Raw genomic sequence first — 18568 nt, forward strand, 5'->3', positions numbered from 1 at the left:
CTGTATCTTGACTGTATCAGTGTCAGTCCCGGGTTGTTATATTGTACTACAGTTTTGCAAGATGCCACCATAGGGGGAAACTGGGTAAAGGGTACGCGTGATCTCCTTGTATTATTTCTTACACCTGCATGTGAATCCACAGTCATCTCAAAATAAAAAATTTAATTAAGTGATACATCCTTCTGTATCCAGTATTTTCCGCTTTTATTTTGCAGAAAGCAGCACTCAAAGCAGTGATGATCAAGATTTATCCCTGTATCCATTAAAATGATCCGTTTTAATGTTCTCTGAGCTTTGTCCTCTTCTGTCACTCAGTTAGGGGTCTTGCCTACTGAGGGAACTCTAGGGGCTTCCAGGCTCTCATGTGTTTAATATTAGTATTATTTGTTCACGCTTCTGTAGGGCAATTCACTCAGCTTCCAGGTTGCCCTAGCAATCTAAGAATAATGTCCCCTCTTTGCTACTAAGAAGCTGGAAAAATGATTTGCTCAGGAGCCTCCGAAAGCAGGTCTCAGAATTCTTTCTTCTTCATACGTGAGTGATTTGGAATCACTCTTATTTTTCCTGATCATTAAATTCATCGTTAGCATCTCTCTTAGGCCACTTCAGAAATTATCACCTTTTGGAAGCAGGAAAAAACTCTCAAATCCAGCATCTTACCTGGACCTGAACCCCTCCATTCAGGGCCAGCTTGGACAGAGCCAAGATTTCCTCAGGGCCCACAAAGACGTTGCTATGGATTCAAGAACAGTGAGATGATGGGGGTTTTCTCCCAGCAAAGAAAGGGTTTTGCAATTTTCCTCCTGCTTCTGGGAATAGCAGCTCTCCGTTGACCGCATTTGGAGCAGGTGTGGGGTGGGGTGATGAGGTGGCATTGCTTCCGGCTTTAGATGCTTCCTCTGTAAAAATTACCTCCCTCGAACCAGGGATAAAACGAAGAACTGAAACAGGCAGCTGGAAGGCAAAGGTCTTGGGATCTTTCTTTCACAGCGCATTCCGTGGCTGCCTTATGGTGCTGTTGTGGGGAGGAATTGGTGTCATGGACAATTTTACTTCTAATTTCATCATTTAAAGAACTAGGAGAAGGGAATCAACATGCTTTAAATTTTAAACACCTACTTTGTGCCGGACACTATGCTGGATGCTTTGCCATGTCTCAATTCATTGAATCTAAACTCTCAAATCTTCAGAGCCACTTGCATTTGGATGAACAACACTACACAGATGAGGGGAGTAGGGCTCAGAGAGGAGGAGTGACTTGCCCAAGGTCACACAGCTGGTAAATAGTAGAGTCCGAATTTAGAGCCAAGTCTCTCAGAATCCAAGATCTGTGTGTGTGTGTGTGTGTGTGTGTGTCATGTCGCCATAAAGGCAGTTGAATGTAACAACTGACTGGCTAAGGGTGCAGACTCTGTAATTAGAGGAATGTCAGTTCTATCATTGGCTCCCCCGATCCAGGCTGTGTGACCTTGGACAAGTAATTTAACTTCTCGTTTTCCCCACCTTTACAGACGAGGGTTAGGAATTGTTTTGGCGCCATAGGATTATTGAGGGGATTTCAGAAGATTTTGCATTTAAATCATGCCGAGAGTGACTGGCATATATAAGTGATGGAAAGTGTTAGCAATAATCTGTTACCAAAGAGTAAGCGAGTTTGGCTCCCAGTCCCATCTCAGGGCGCTTTATCAACGTTCATTTTCCCAGAACCACGCAGAACTCACTTGCTCTCAGTGTCCTTGTGTCATTAAAGATAGGGACCATAATAATGGTCCATCGTTTTCGTGCATCACCAGATACCAGGCACTGCCCTAGATGCTTAGCCACTTTCATCTCATTTAAATGAAATAAGCAGCCAAGTCTACCCACCAGAAGAGTGAGTGCTCAGTCCCTCCCGCAGTCAGTGGTTGTTCCAGCGCAAAATGAAATGCACCCCCCACTTATTGAAGCACAGCGGGAACAGCAACAGGTACATTTGCTGAAGGCTTATTTCAAGTCAGGCACCCTGCGGAGTGCACATATTTTCAATCCCTCACCTGATGACATTTTTTCTCATTGCTTTTAGAGGGAGAGGAAGGGAGAGAGAAACATCAATGCAGGGAGAAACATAGTTGCCTTCCACACTCGCCCATACCGGGGATCGCATACCCTGACCAGAGACAGAACCCGCAATATAGATATGCACCCTGCCGGGGAATCGAACCCGCGTCCTTTCCGTTACCGGCGACGCTCCGACCGGGTCGCACGGTCCAGGGCCTGCTGAGTGCATTATTAACTGAGTGAGCTCATGGAATCCTTCGGGGTGGGGCTGCTACTATAGTATCCCTATTTTACTGCTAAAGAAACTGAGGCTTAGAGAGGATAAGTAGTTTGCTGTGATAGCTGTTTTGGTTCAGGTGGACATTGTTTTACATAACGCACATCTTTGAGGCGGATGCTTAAAAGGAAATATTCCCCTGTGAATTGCAAAGATGCCTTGCTTCGGGAAGTAAATAGCCCTGCCTCTCAGCTTTGCTCAGGTTCCCCAAATCTTGGTACTTCAGAGTTTGGTATTTCAGGAGGGGACTCTGGCTCTTATTAATAAGACAATTTTACGCTAACGATCAGGAAATTAGGGCTTGTAGAGGTGAAAGAAACTGCCCCAGGACACAGTCTGACAGCAGCAGAGCTGGCACTCAATCCCGGTGCCCTGACTTTCAGGCTGGGGCGGTCTAATTATTAAGTAAACGAGCTAGGGACTTTGACCGGGAAAAGGAAGGGAGGGACCGTGCATCCTTCATTTCCTCACCTGAGAAATGGGGTCAAGACGGGCCCTCCTTGTGGGGGCGGGGGATACGTGGGAGTGTCCCAGCTCAGGTTCAGCCACCCAGTACTAGGAATATGACAATTGAAAGTGGGGTAGGGCCAGATCAACGGGAGTCCCCAGAGGCGGTGGTGGGAAAGGATACTGGGAGCAAAGGCGGAGCTTAAGCAGCCAGAGGCGGGGATTCGAGAACTTGGGGCGGAGCTTGGAGTTCCAAGCGTTTAGATAGGCAGTGGGCGGGGCTTGCAGTGCTGCGAATAGGGTGTTTAGTCTATGGGCGGGTCTTCTAGAATTTGCTGCGGAGTTTTGTGGTGCCGATAGGTCGGTTCTGAAGCAATGGGCGGGGAGCCCGGCTTAGGGAGCCGGGAGGCTGGCTGAGGGGTTGGATGGGTAGTGGGCGGGGCTCAGTGGACCTGATGTTCCGGTTTTTAAGGGGCTCTGGAGGAATCTTTGAAGAGCCAGGCATGTTGCCTCGCAGAGCCAAGCAGGTCAGTGGGCGGGGCTCTACACCGCCGCTCCCGGTTTGGAGGAGCAGTGGGCGTGGCCCTCCGGCCTCTGAGACGACTAGCGGGCCGTACAGACGCCAGGGCCCGGCCTTCCTCTGCCGCCCTCCTGCATCCTTCAGCGCGACCAGAGGGGGCGTTAGAGAGAGTGAGGCGTGGATCGCAGGGTGGGAACGGCACTTTCCTGCCGGAAGTGGGCGTGGTGCTCCTCAGCCCGACGGCTCTGGTTGGGCGCAGTGCGGTGCGGGGGTGGAGTCTGCGTGAGGCGGTGGGGGCGGTGGCGGCTGCCCACGCCCCTCCCCCGCGCGGCGCTCAGTGCCAGGCGGGAGGCGACAGCGGTTGGAGGCTTCGTCGGGATTTGCAGCGGGGACTTTGGTGGCGGCGGCGCCTCAGGCACCTCGGCCCTGGTGAGCAGCGCGCGCCTGGCGGGGCCGCTTGAGAGCGAGCCGGGCGGGCGGACCTGTCCTCGCAGCATGTGCTGGCGCCGGCTGACAGGAACCGGCGGGGCTTGGGGCAGGGCCGGGTGTAGGGGAGTGGACTGGGCTGGTTGCACGGGGTGCGGGTCCTTGGACCCGGGGCTCACCCTGGCTGGTGTGCGGGGGTTTGGGGTCGGGGCTGCTGCCGGAGGCTCGGGGCCTGGGTGGGGAGGAGTTGGGGACAGAACCGCTTGGTTTGAGGAGAGTGAACTGGGGCCCCTTTAGGGAGGAGATTGCCCAAGGGAGGCTTTTAGGGGTCCGGAAACCTCCTGGCCGGGTGAGGAGCTGCGGGGCCGAGTGCGGTCTGTGCTGGCGGAGGAAGGTTTTTCGGGGTCAGGAACCTGTCTGATTGGGTGGGGTTTTGGATGGGGAGGGGTTGCTTGAGGCTAGGGCGCAGAGTCCGGGGGCGCCAGACCTGGGGACGGAGTTGGAGCGGCCCTTGGGAGCGAGCGGGTGGGGGTAGGCAGGGCTGGGGTTCACGTGTGGCGGGGGCGAGCTGGGCCCTGCGTGGGAGGGGCGAGGGTGACTCTGGCTTGGGGGTTGCGTAGCTTTGGGTGCGAGGCTAGCTCTGGGCCCTGAAGATCTGGGTTAGGGGTCAGAAAGGGCGGAACAGGGCGGTTTGGGAAGGGGATGAGTCCGGCGTGGGGAGCCGAGGGCCGGGACTGGCGGGGGTGGGGGTGGGGGAGGGAGGTTGGGAGAGAAAGAATGAAGCAGGAATGCTGCGGGGTCGGGGGCCTGGAGCGTCTGTGTGAACTGGGTGATGCAGAGATGTGCTCCCCTAATAGCGAAGCAGCTGGCGAGGGACGCAGTGAAAAGGAGCGAGGTGCAGGTAGGGCTTCGCTGCGCTTAAATGACTGAGGATGAGGTCAGATGTTGAGGGTGGAAATGCAGGAACCGAGCTCTCCCGCCTGTCTACACAGGCACGCACACACCAGCTCTCCGTCTCTTAAACGATTTGAACGTGTTGGGGGAAGTGGCAGGCTGCGGGAGAGCTGAGAAGAAAGGGGCTTCCTCTTGGGGAGAGGCACTGGCCCTGCCGTCCTTTTTTGGGAGTGTTCAAAGGGTTTTGATCGCTGGAAAAGGAAACGTAGGCTTTACTGCATGGTGGTTTAGAAACACATCCTATATTTGGCCTTAATGTAGGCTGCCCTTGTTTTGTGGTGTCTGAAGTCCTTGCTCTACATGTTGCAAACGTGGGATTTGGTGTGAGGGCAAATTGCAAGTTGTTCGTCCCTCTCAGGATAGCAGGGTACAAAGGCCTTTCTTACCTATAAGACATTTGAAAAGAATTTAATACAGTGTGTGTTTTTAAACTGGGACTGGGTGGCGAATAAATTTACTTTTGGAAATAGTTATCACGACATATTAGGGCTCTCTTACCGGAGCCTTCTTGCCTGGGATTACATTCTAAAACTGTACGTGTAGGGCTCTTAGTCACTCTATATAATAATGATTTTCATTGTCCTCCTCTGGCAGAACTCTCTCCTGGCACCAGGGCTTGCTAGGACGGTCAGAAACGTGATTAAGTATAAGCAGTTGTTTTGTACTGTCTGTTCAGTTGTGAAGGCAAATAGAGAGGTGTATATATTTTGGACTTGGTGCTGTATATTTCAGAAAAATAATTTAAGGAAACTAATGTTTTTGGCTTGGAGATACATTTCAGAGTTGCAGGTTTTGGATACGAAGCCTAATAGTAACCTTTGGGTCTGAGAGGTTGCATAAATAAATAGCGGTAGAAAAAGTCAAATAAAACTGGAAGTGGTGTTGTGTGTTAGGTCCTGAGGACAATGCTTTGTGAGAGGTGGTAGTAGTCAGGTGTGCTGAGGAATGAACAAAGATTGGAATAAAGGTCAGATACACACCTTTGCGACAAATCTGGGATGTGCCCTGTCTGTGTTTGCTTTTGATTATTTGTGGAAGGTAATTAAAGCCTGATGAATTTTAATAGACACATAGCAATGAGCTATCATTGCACACAGTATTGAATTTTTAATTTTAATTTTTTAAAAAGATTTTATTTATTTATTTTTAGAGAGGGGATAGGGAGGAAGAAAGAGAGAGAGAGGAACATTGTTCCGTTGTCTCCCACCCCCCCAACGGGGGACCTGGCCCACAATCTAGGCATGTGCTCTGACTGGGAATTGAACCTGTGACCCTATGGTTTGCAGTATGACGCCCAACCCATGGAGCCACACCAGTCTGGGCGAATTTTCCTTTAAATTTTATTTTTTAATTTATTAATTTTAGAGAGAGAGAGGAAGGGGGGCCAGACAGAGAGAGAGAGATTCACTTTTGTTCCACTTACTTATGCATTCATTGGTTGATTGTTGTATGTGTCCCGACTTGGGATCCAACCTGCGACTTTGGTGTATTGGGATGACACTCTAAACAACTGAGCTATGTGGACAGGGCCAATATTGAAATTTTCGTGATCATTTGTTACCGTGCCTGCAGATTGTGCTAACCAGCATTTATGTCTATTACTTTATATAGTTTAGGATTAGATTTAGGACTGAGATACAGCACTTTTTAAACACTGTTGGATTTTTTTCTTAAGTAAGTTTTATACTTAATACACCTCTACCTTTGGAGACCCACTCCAACCAGGAGAAGGAGGATCACTCTCTTGTCTATGAAATAGAATGTTCAAAGGGATAAACTGTCAGTTCTTAGTTATGTAACTGAGAATGGAAGATTCAGTTCCTTATGATGGCAAGTTATTTCTTAATACTTTGATTTGCCACAAACTGGTGCTCTGGAAACATTATTAGTAGTAGTAGTATTAACTGGACTGTTTTATCTTTGACTTCTTTTTTAGAGGTGGAAAAGTAATAAATTGGGTGCCAGTTTCATAGTTAGGGTACAGATCTGTGTGTATTTTCTGTTTGATGAGTTCCCTGTGTTATCTTGAATTATGAACTCTTTTTCTGACACTTACGTGACTTTTTAAACTTAGGATGCCTTTTCTGTATTAAAACATGGAAATCGTCATGAATATTTCAGTATGACCTAGTACCCAGAATGTTAAGTAACAGAATCTCTCTGGGTTTTCATTGCCCTAGTTCAGATCCTTTAAAGTGAGTGAACAAGATTATATACTCCTTTTTGAGACCTTATTTTGTATTTTAATGGTGTATAATGGAGTCTTTTTTTGGTTTTTTTTGTTTTTTAAGGTTTTGTTTGTTTATTTTCACAGATAGGGTAAGGGAGGGAGAAAGAGAGGGAGAGAAACATCGATATGAGAGAGAAACATCAATTGGTTGCCTCTCATATGTGCCCTGACCAGGGTCTAAACCTGCAACCTAGGCATGTGCCTGGACTGGGAATTGAATCCCTGATCTTTCGCTTTGTAAGAGGGCGCTCAGCCAACTGAGCCACAACAGCCAGGGCTCTTTTTTGTTTTATAATCACTTTATTGAGATATAATTCACATGCCATACAATTAACTCATTTAAAGTGTACAGTTCATTGGTTTTTAGTATACTCGCAGAGTTGTGCAGTCATTACTACGATTGTAGAATGTTTTCATCAGCCCCAAAAGAAACCCCATACCCATTAGCAATCCCTTCTACTTCGTTCTCTTCCCTCCCCTGCCCTAGGCTACCAGTAATCTACTTTTTGTCTCTGGATTTGCTTATTTTGGACATTTCATGTAAGTGGAATCATACAATATGGGGTCTTTTGTGTCTGTCTTTTACTAAGCATAATGTTTTCAAGGTTTATATGTGTTATAGCATGTATGTGTGCTTCATTCTTTTTTCATGATTGCATAATATTACATTGTATGGATATACCATGTTTCGTTTATCCATTCATCAGCCGATCAACATTGGACGTTTCCCGTTTTTGGCTATTATAAGTAATGTTGCTATGAACATACATGTACAAGTTTCTGTATGGACATATGCTTTCATTTCTCTTGGGAATTGCTGGGTCATGTTGGTAACTCTATGTATAGCTGTTAAAGGAACTGCCAGATTGTTTTCCAAAGCAGCTACACCATTTTACAATCCCACCAGCAGTGTATAAAGGGTTCAGTTTTTCCACATCTTTGCCAACACTTGTTATTCTCTGACTTTTTGATTTTGGCCATCCTTGTGGGTGTGAAGTGATATGTCATTGTGGTTTTGATGTGCATTTCCCTGATGACTAATGATGTGTTCAGCATCTTATGTGATTAGTGGACAACTGTGTATTTTCTTTGGAGATATGTCTATTCAAATGCTTTGCCCATTTTAAAATTGGGTTATCTTTCTATTGTTAAGTTATGAGTTATATTCTAGAAACAAGTGCCTTATCAGATATATAATTTGCAAAAATTTTCTCCATTTTGTGAGTTGTGTTTTCATTTTCTTTTTTTAATCCTCACTGGAGGACATGCTTATTGATTTTAGGGAGAATGGAGGGGAGAGATAGAGAAAAAGAGGGAGAGAAACATTGATGTGTGAGAGATACGTCGATTGGTTGCCTCTTTCACGCCCCAACTGGGGACCTGGACCGCAACCCAGGAGGCATGTGCCCTGACTGGGAATGGAACCAGCGACCTTTTGGTTTTCAGGCCCTTACTCCACTGAGCCACACCAGCCAGGGCACACTTTCTTGATGGTGTCATTGAAAGACAGAAGTTTTTAATTTTGGTGAAGTCCAATTTATGCATAATGGAGTCAAAATGGATAATAATGGAGTTAGAAATTATTTAGACTTTAAATCATATTGTTATCATTATTTTGATTACTTAAATTAAAAGCCAAAGGTGAAAGGGTTAGGAAAACATTTGAGTTAGTCCAAGAGCAAAAAGGGTACATCAGGGAACAATGTCATTTTGCTGTTTCAATCCTCTAGTTGTCTCCTACCCCTGTGTCTGTGGTTAAAGTTTGTGCTTCTTAATGTGGCTATGGGTCAAGGCGTCTCTCATTTCAGCCTGCCTTACCACTCACTATTCCCCTTATGTATCATCCCCACTGCCACTCCCTGAAACATCCCAGCCTTCAGATCTTCTTGTGATGTGCTTACTATTCTGCCCCCTTTTCCACTTGCCGTATCCCATTTGCCTGTTGGGATCCTCTGTGAAACCTTACTCTTTCTCATGGGCAGACATTGTCCCTGCTCTGATGCATCACCCATTCAGGACTCCTGTCTGCTTACAAGAACTGGACCCGAACTTTACCTTCCAGTCTGAAAGATGTCTTCTCACCGAAGGGGGAATGCAAGACGGAAATTGACATGGAAGGCAAATTGGATTCTCTTGATCACAGCTTAGTCTCCAGTGCCTACTGGGTATTTGCTGAATGAATGATTATTGATGTTAACTGGAATATTCCTGAGGTCAGGGGCTTTCTCTGATTCTCATTCACGGTTTTGTTGTCTGTGTTAGAATAACACAAAGGGCAGAGGTAATTCCCCTCTGCCTTTGGGGCATCCAAGTCCAGCTCTTACCAAAAAATTGCTCAGATTTTAAAAACCAGTCTTTGAAACGTTTTCCTGAGGGCAGAACATTATTGTCCAGGTTCTTCCCTCTAATGAGCAGTAATGACTGGCCCACAGTCTTAGTAGGGCAGGTGGCCAGGGAGCCCATGGATTTGGTACAATTACCCATCGCAAATGCGGCAGGCCAGGTCTGGTGGTATCGGGTCACCAGCGGGGACTACCCCTGTGCAGGCCTCGGAAAGGGTATAAACTGGGTTGTAAGGACACATTCTTCCTTCTTTTCTTTTGTGTGTGCTGTCTTGCTCTCTCAGAGCATCTGACTCAGGGGTATCAAACTCGTTTTCACCAGGGACCACATCAACTTGGCTGTTGCCTTCAAAGGGCCGAAATAATTTTAGGACTGTATAAATGTAACTACTCCTTAGCGGTTAAGGAGTTGAAATTACATTCGGCCTTTGAAGGCAACTGCCAGGCTGATGTGGCCCCTGGTGAAAATGAGTTTGACACCCCTGATCTAACTCCAGTAGCAGTCTAGTTACATTTTGTGTTGTTATGTTCACTTTTACTACTTTAGAAACACTTAATTTCTTCCTGAGAATTAGAAGAAACTCGCTGGCCATTTGGGTTATATTTTCTGCTTTGGGTTCATTGAAGTGGTTGGGTGGTGGTAAGATATAAAGAAGAGAAGAAAAATACCTTGTATTGTTTCTTGCTGTAAGAGAGTTTTGTATTTAGAAAATCGGAGGCAATGAAGGGCGCAGGCCTTCAGGGCCGACTGAGCTGGATTTCACCCTTGACTCCATTTCTTGCCAGTACCTCACCTCCCCAAGCCTGTTTCCTGTTCTGTCGGATGGCCATGGCAGTGACTACCTTGCTGGGTTATTGTCAGCGTTAAATGAGAAAAGTACCTAAAGTGCCTAATAATGAGTAGCGTGGAATAAATTTGTGTTTCCTCACCCTTCACTCTTACGTGTCTGCTAATGAATGGAACTGCGGAGAATCTAGTAGAGTAGGTTTTATTTCTCATGCTAAGCTATTCGTGTATGGCTTCCCACTCACACCTCAGCATTTAGACTTTGAATCAAAGAATCACTGAAGAGGAAAAAAAAAGTGTCTAATTTTAGGATAGGAAGGTGGTAAAAATGAAGTAGTGTTTTGCCATCTATTTGAATTGGAAATGTCTGTACAGACAAGCTTCTCTTACTTAGTCCTTATTCTTGTGTTCAGTCTGTCTGTGTTTATCTATTTATCTGTTAAGGAAAAAGGGTTAGTTCCTGGCAAATGATGCATGTTAGGGTTTGAGAGATCGAACTGCAGAGTGTGAGATACTCATCTGGTTATAATGTGAATGGCAGCATTGTGATAAAGTGTAACATTCTATGTGGGAAAAGAGCCACAGTAGTTTCATGGGATGTTAAATTGGGCCTGTCATTTGAATCTTACATCAATAAAAAAAAGTGGGTCCTTCTATTTGCCACGGTAAAGAGAAGTTAAATCAGGTTGATGCACAGGGCAGAGAAAGAGAAACTGGAATATAAGTGGGAGCAGGAGGCTTGTATTTCGTATGGGGCAGGGAGTAACTTCACAGTACTCCATACTTACTTTTCCCCTTTGGTCACGCATTTATCTACATTTAAAAACATGTGAATAATGGGTTATATTTTAGTACCAGTGTCTCGAGCACCTTGTAAAAGATACATCATTTTAGAGGGATTTGGGAGGTTTACTTCTCAGGTCCAGAGGTTGTCTTCTGAAGGTCTGTGAGGATCCGAGGTAGACCTTTATAAATACAGCTGCCCGGGCTCCAGCTCGCTTGTGACCCCGAATCTCAGGCAGGGTGGGAGGTACCTGTCTGATCTTACAGATGAGGGAAATGTGGTCACAGGAGCCTGAGACACTTGGCGAAGATCAGGAACTTAGCTGTCCCTTCCCGCCTCCCCCAGCCTCTCTCCACCTGTTTCCACGAGAAGTTCGAATTGGTTTTTATAAGTGGTAGGGCGGATTTATAGTGTAGTGTGGATTTGAGAAACCTTTTTTTTTACAGTGTGAACCTGATATTTAGCCCTTGACCTAATGCATCAGTTCCCTCTTAACCTTCCACCACTGTCTTTTGCCAGACCTACAGAGGGAGCCGACTCACAATTTCTCTCTTCAGTTCCTTATCACAATGTTGTTTTCCCTCAGCTTTTTGTTTTCCTCACCTTTTCACCTTTTCACACATGTATGAAACTGCTAAGCTTGGTCCACGTTTTCAGAAGGTCTTCTAGGTGCATTTTTTTTGAAACTTAAGTACATGGAATCTGTTGCATAAGCCTTTGGTAGACTTGATTTTCTAGTTTTAATATAAAGTTCTTTGACAGTGTTTTGTTTATCCATTTTTATTTCTTCAGTCTTAGGAGCTATTAGTAGTGGTTGTAAGGACTTATCTCAGATGTTTCAAGGACCAGCGAATATTGCAAAGAAGCCACTGCATTGTGTCTTCCCAGAATAATTGGCACCAGTAGGCCGTGGACATGTGCAAACACTATGTCTGACAGGAACAGCACGTCCGGTACTGAACCGCACTGATTGTCGCAGGTATGAAGTGCAAACCCCTTAGGGGTAGCAGAAGGTGACCATTGCCTCACAGTGTGGTCATTCTGTCCCCGTGGGACCACGACAGACTGGGAATCAGATGGGTGCCCACACGTTCCGACGCCTCTGAGGCCTTTATCCTGGACGAACAGAGCCGTGCTTTTTCAGCTTCGTGAAAGGCCATGACATGCTTGGGAAAGGGAGTGTTGGGAGGGTGAAACCTTTGGGGGTGTATTTTCTACTGGCATTGTAGGGGTTCTTGACAAAGTTCACAGGCACCCCCCTTTAAGACAAATGTTTAATCACCATTATTTGCTTACTTCACATGAAAGATACTTAAATTCCTTTTCATAATGGTCAAGCATTCTTTTCTAGTTAAAGATTCTAATTCCTTTCATTCTTAGGAACTTAAAGAATGGAGGCTGATTTATTAATATAAAAACTCAGATGCGGTCTGAGTGGCAACTGGGAAACACGGTACACATTGGAGCCGTCATCTCCATTAAGCAGAAGGATTTATTAGGAGACTAGTCACTTTACAAGCTAGATGGTAAATTAATTTTGTGGTTAGTAGTGTCTTTAGTTTAACATTGTCATCCTAGTTTTTCTTGGCAAGCAAGGAAGCGGCTCGAGCCAACGCGTGCTGGCCACAGCTCTTTAGGGGTGATATTTAATAAGATGTGTGTTGTCTGTTTTAGGAATAGAGTAATTTTCCTTAGGCTCTGTTTCTTATGTGGGCTACTGTTGCTTTACAGTGCACTATAGAAGATAGATTGGAAGTGTTATGGGTTTTTTTTTAACCCTAAGACTTCCAGTTTGATCTTACGCAGTGTGGAGATATCTTGGATGCACTGGGCTGAGTCACGTTGTCAGGGGGAACAAATGATGCATCTTGCCACGGAGGATAGTTGTGGACCGTGTGGTTTTCTCAGAGTGAATGGTTGGAGAGCCCAGATGTAGTTTCTGTTTCAAAGGCAGTGTGTATATTCAGTCCCCAACCCACGACTGGGTTATGTTCCAAAGAGTAACTCAGTTATTTGGAATTCAGATAGCATTTTTTGGTGTAGATTCAGTAGTACAAGTGGTGGGTAAGTTCTCAGCCTAGACTGAAGAATGAGGAAACCTGTTTAATTCACAGCACAGCTTTTGAAACTGTTAATGGTGATAATGGGATTCTGGATCTTGGGAGTCTGTGAAACAGAAGTAAGGATCCACATCCTAGCTGCCTGTTCCAGGCTCTGTGACATCCAGCAGCCTCATGCCACAGCAGTCTTCCATGTTCTTCATCCTCTGTCTTAATTTGAAGCTTCTACTCCCCTGGTTAGTCTGATCTCCTTTAAATAGTAGTAGCAAAGCAAATGGCTCAAATTTATTTCCACAAATGTGTTCCTGGATGGCCAGTTATTACTAAACCATCACTGTTATTCAGTGTTAGGATGACTTCGGGCCTTACTTATGTTACCGTATTTCACTCACATTCCTTAAGCCTTGTGGAGGTACAGTATTAATACTTTTAAAAAGGAGGTTCCTTATTGATGAACAGATTGTCTTAATGAAATTTTGGCATTCAGTCAGTGTAATACGGTTTCAAGGGGAGAGCCGAGCAGAGGCAGGTGGGATCAGGCAGAGCCCATGTGAAGAGGCTAGCCCTGACACCCGCAATCAGGAAGAAGCCCTGCCTGTTTTGAAAGGTTCTTCCTGTTACCTCTAAAACAGTGAATCTGCTACATCCCGCCCCCCAAATACTCATGATCCCTTCCCCCCCCCCTTGCCATTTAGGAATCAAAGCTGGAAAGGGTCTTAGGTTTTGGCAAAGTGGCTTGTTTCTGTGACCCTTGAGAAGTGGATCAGGGCAGCTAATGGTTGTAATTTGAGGTAGCTGGTACCGACTGGCCAGAGCTGGGTACTGATCTCCATCTGTATTTCTATTTCTTTATAAACTCTTAACAAAAAGCCCCTCCTTCTGCAAACAGTGGGAAATAATTGACATCATCTTTTGGTTATTACCTTTTTGAAGGGTTTGGACTACCTGGTTTCTAAGAACTCTGCTCATTCAAACATGTTATGATGCTGAGTGGAATAAGGATTAGGGACCTGCTTTTTCTGGAGCAACTAAGAAAAAGGTCTTCACAAAGTGTTAATGACAAGCTTAATGTTTTGATTTACTTTAAAAATGTGCAAGAGTTAAAAAAATAGATTAGAAACTTCTGCTAACCCTCAAGTGTATAATTCTTTGTGGTGAATTCTGTTTGGGGATTGAGCTCTGGGAGGTAAGAGGGCAGGGCATGGGAGGGTCAGTATTTATGGGACATTAACAGTGAGGCCCTGCCTGTGGGTGAGCTCAGTAGCACCAGGCCGACTCGAAACAGATGTAATTGGGGAAGAGTAGTATCAGGTAGGTGGGAGGGCCCGGATTGTGGAAAGTCATAGTAATGGAATATACATTTATACGCTATATTTGAGTCAAATGTAAATATAGTGTAGACATGGAATATGCAGATGTAATTTGTAGGTATCACTATTAATGATTTCTACACTAATTACATTTTGGGTTCCATGAATAGAAATTAAAAAGTAAATATAAATATGGAATTATTATTTTTCTATTTTGTGAAAGTGAACACTGTGTTCCCTGAAAGGAAGAGAACACCTTACATTTTCTGTGCCTCCATTTCCCGGCCCACTGCCTGGCGCACAGTCGGTGCTCAGTGACTGTTAGGTGAATAATTGAATTTTTTTACATGATACACTCGTAATAGGGGTTGTCAGTCTCCCATTTTCCTAGAAGATGGAAGGAATAAAGATGAAGTTTTCTATGGTGTAGGACTGCTAATTGTAAACATTTGCTTTATTAAATTACGATAAGCTAACCTCATAATTTTCGTTATAAATAAATGTTAGAGTGTGTGCATATACATTTCTTTATTGAAACGTTATTTGCAAAGCACATTTTGGCGTTTTGGTTATTTAAAGCATGAATTCTGATGAAAAATAGAGTGACATTACATTTTGGTGCTTTATTGCAAATTTACTTAACCGACCTATTAAATAAGTTGAAAATATTGGTAGCACGGGGTTCTTAGGGCTTTGTTTTGTAGTCCAGTTAGCAACTTTGCCTTCAGAAAGAATCAGTGAAGCCACATCCTCATGGAAGCGTGCTTTCATCTTAAGAGTTTTTGTCAAAACAGATATGGGAAGAACCATAATTTGTATCAGGAGGAGGACTGAAAGTTAAGGTAGCCGTGTAGGCGGAGTTTCTCTTTACTGTCTTCCTCTGGTTGCTCATCTTTTAATGCCTTGACTGACTGGTAAGTGTCGTCGTCCCACTTGGTGGTTTGTCCTGACGGGGGCTGTAGGGCCAGCTCCAGACGAATCAAAGGGTAGGTCTCAGGGCACTTGAGTGGCTCCTGGAGCTCCAAGGATTCACTGTGTTTGGGTTGATTTTGACTTGAGAAGTTGACAGGAACTGTGTAAGTTAAAATACCGCGAATTGTGCACCATTTCAATTGCTGAATGGTCTCATCATTTAAGAGTTGATTTGTGCAATACATTAAACTTTCAAAAATGACAGGCTTTGGTTTAAATTATTTAGTGATTGATGTTGTGATAAGTGATCACACAAAAAATTGTTTTTGTAATTGTGTGTTATTTCTGGCAGTTTTTAGAGATTACAGAAAGTATTTATTTGGTTGTAACTACATTTTCCCCTGTGAGCTACATTGTTATAGTTTCTTGTACTCTGTTGTAGATACTGATATTCTGTGTTTATTTCTCTTTCTCCTTTAGAAGACAGATGTACTGATAAGGAAATAGTTTGTAATTTTACCAAAAAGGATCAGACAGACAAAATGATCTGTCGTAAGTTGCAGTAAGATTTTAAGAGGCGTGCTTTCCTGTTTCTGTAGGATGTCTGAAAATTCTGGAAACATAGGGAGATTTTTATTTTGAATAGTGTAGCTTCATTTTCAGATATCACGCTCAGTGTATTTACCTTCAAGCTTCAGGCATCTTGCTTGGCAAACTTAATTTTAAAGCCACAGATCCTATTGTTAATCTGAAAGGTACAATATGTATTTAAATATTTTTTCCTCTGTTTTTACTCTTTTCAGACATTGTACTTGTAAAGAGAAGACTCTTGGGTGTTAATACAAAGTAGTGGTTCTCTGCCCTGGTTATCGATGCGTCGCCCATGTACTTCATCACCCCAGTGTCTGTCCCAGCTGCCCGTTAATGTTTGGGTCGGGATTTGATTATGGTGTATCTCCTCCAGTAGACTGTAAGCTCTACGAGAGCAGTAAGGGCTAGGTTTGCTTGCTCACCATTGTGTCTTCAGTGTATAGTATAATGCCAGGTACATGGACAAAGCTCAATGAATAATTGAATGGTGAATAAATGAATGAGGAATGATTGAGATTAAAGACTTATTCAGCATTTACAGGTGAGTGTACATGTTATATGTATAACCCTGTAGGTGCTAGTGTCTAATTCAGAATTCAGTTCTCAGTGAGTTGTGTGTTTTACTGGGGGGTGTGGACTGGAGGCCAGTGAAAGAACCATTTCCTATAGGTTTGTAGGCTTTAGAAACCACTCATGTTCAGTTCTCCCATTTTATAGAAGAAACCAAGAACCGTGGAACCAAAACAATTCAGTGGGTACGTGACTGTATGTGAGAATAAACTTATGTCTGACATCCAGGCCAGAGTTTTCCCTACTGTACCGTACCATTCCCTTGAAACATCGTCAAGAGTATATGTGTATTTAGTCATTGCTCGCCCACAGTATAGGGTATTAAAAAGGGAAGAGTGAAATATTTTTTTAAAGATATTATTTATTATTTATTTTTAGAGAGAGGGTAAGGGAGGGAGAAAGGGAGGGAGAGAAACATCGATGTGGCAGAGAAACACCAATTGGTTGCAACCGTACATGCCCCAGCTGGGTACTGAACCCACAGCCTGGGCGTGTACCCTGACCTCTGGGAATCAGACTGGCAACTTATCGCTTGGGGGGTGGGTGACGCCCAACCAACTGCGCCACACCGGTCAGGACAAGACTGAAATTCTTCAGTTGAAGGTGATTACTTTGTATTTTGACTTTGTTAGTTTTGCCTAGGACCAGCCTTACAAGCATCCTTATAAAAATGCCTTAAAACAGCAACAACAAAAAGATCTTGGAGTCACAGGCAATTTCATATCCTGGTATAAGACTACTGGCAAAGAATTATTAAAATATTGTTCCAAGAGAAAACTCCATCTGACCAAGTAGTGGAAACAGATTTAGCAAGTTTGGTCATACACAGTGTGCTTTTTAGTAGTTGTTGATCATCAGTATAGGGAGTATTTTGAAACACATTCATCATTAATTTTTAAGTGAGATTGCAGTGTCAGCCATGTCTGTAAAAGTTCTGCATTTGGTATGAGAACTCTTGGGATTAATTTGGCTCTTTGAAGAGAGCGGCAGAGAGTTCAGCTTCTGAGCCTAGTCTCCTGTGGGGCACTTAGGGAGATGGCTGCGGCCTCAGACGAATTTCTGCAGTTCCTCAGGGTTCTCCGGGCAGAGAGTGCCTGCCTCTGTCTCTGTGCTGGAGATTTCTTCAGTCCTCCTCAAAGCTCCAGGGACGGGTGGAGGTGGTTGTGTTTAGAAAGATGCTGGTGGCAAGCGGAAAATTGGGAGAGATGGGGGATAGTAAACACATCATCCTTGTACAATGTCTTGGGGAAAATGTGTTCTTATTTTGATAGTAAAATAAAAATATGTATTTCTGTCATTGAGCAAGAGGTGACCCCTACAAGCTTATAATCTCATGTTTTAGTAACTGCAAAATTTCTCTGATGTCATTCTTATTTAAGTGTGGTACAGTCACCATCAGGGCGTGTTTTAGTGATAAAGGGTCTCTCGGTCATACCGAGAGTTAAAAGTGAGAGTTAATTTGAAGATCTCTATTTTTATATTTAGGATGCTTATGGTGCTATTTTGCTGATCGTATGCTCATTTCATTTTTTAAAAACATCAGCTTTATTGAGATACACTTGACATAAAATGTAAGATACTTAAAGTGGTTATTGTAGGGATTGGATTTATGTATATATCTCATTTCATTCCTTGTCAGACTTCATTTTTAGCTGTCATTTTCATAGTTTCATATTCTACTCTAAATCATCAGTGTTTATGCTGATGTTAGGTGGTGCCCAACTTTTCTTTGTAACAAATTCCTAAAATGAGTACAAAATTGTAAAAAGTAAAAGTTGGAGTTCTCCTCTTAGAAAGCTTTATAAACCTCTTCATTATATCTTGACTTCTAGAAACTGTCATTGTTTCATATGTAATTTCCAGAATTTGCCACATGTCCTTTCATGCTGTTCTTTTGGACAGTTGAGCACATAGGCCTCTGGCTTCAGCCTAGAGGTTTTCAGTTAGAAGTAAAGACTTGGCATACCCATTGCTCTCTGTTGTTTGTCTCGGTATATTTGAATGCTTACAGCCAGTTGGTTTTTCCATGTTGAGTCATGTTTACAAAGTGAGCAAAATGCAATTTCATATTTAAAAATTGCACAAACTCGCCAAGTGTGGAACTGAGTCGAGGCAGCGCGCCCATGAACAGGCTCTGAATGGCACTCGGGCTGATGTGGGAAAGCCAGATGGTATGTATGACTGGGAGTTTGTCGTGACAAGCTATGAAAGTTCAGGGGGTGGAGAGTTGAACTGCCCTCTGTGGTTTGAGGTCATTGTGTGTCTCTCTCAGATGTCCTTTATCTTTGGGCAAGTCACATAATGCCTCTGGGCTGAAAATG

At 44.0% G+C, this 18568-nt stretch overlaps 1 protein-coding gene across 2 annotated transcripts in view; it reads left to right on the forward strand.

The window, feature by feature from the left end:
- Positions 1 to 3133: 3133 nt before the first annotated feature.
- Positions 3134 to 18568, forward strand: part of CORO1C (coronin 1C) — a 71264-nt gene continuing 55829 nt past the window's right edge. Inside the window, exon 1 of one of the 2 annotated variants that reach the window (XM_024566985.3) lies at positions 3134 to 3288. The gene's annotated coding sequence lies outside the window, so the exon portion shown is untranslated. Of the gene's footprint in view, positions 3289 to 3563; positions 3711 to 18568 lie in introns of those variants that run through there. The other variant, XM_053928552.1, reaches the window with a different exon arrangement.

The sequence above is a fragment of the Desmodus rotundus genome, chromosome 7, assembly GCF_022682495.2.
Source record: "Desmodus rotundus isolate HL8 chromosome 7, HLdesRot8A.1, whole genome shotgun sequence".
In the NCBI taxonomy this organism is placed as follows: domain Eukaryota; kingdom Metazoa; phylum Chordata; class Mammalia; order Chiroptera; family Phyllostomidae; genus Desmodus; species Desmodus rotundus.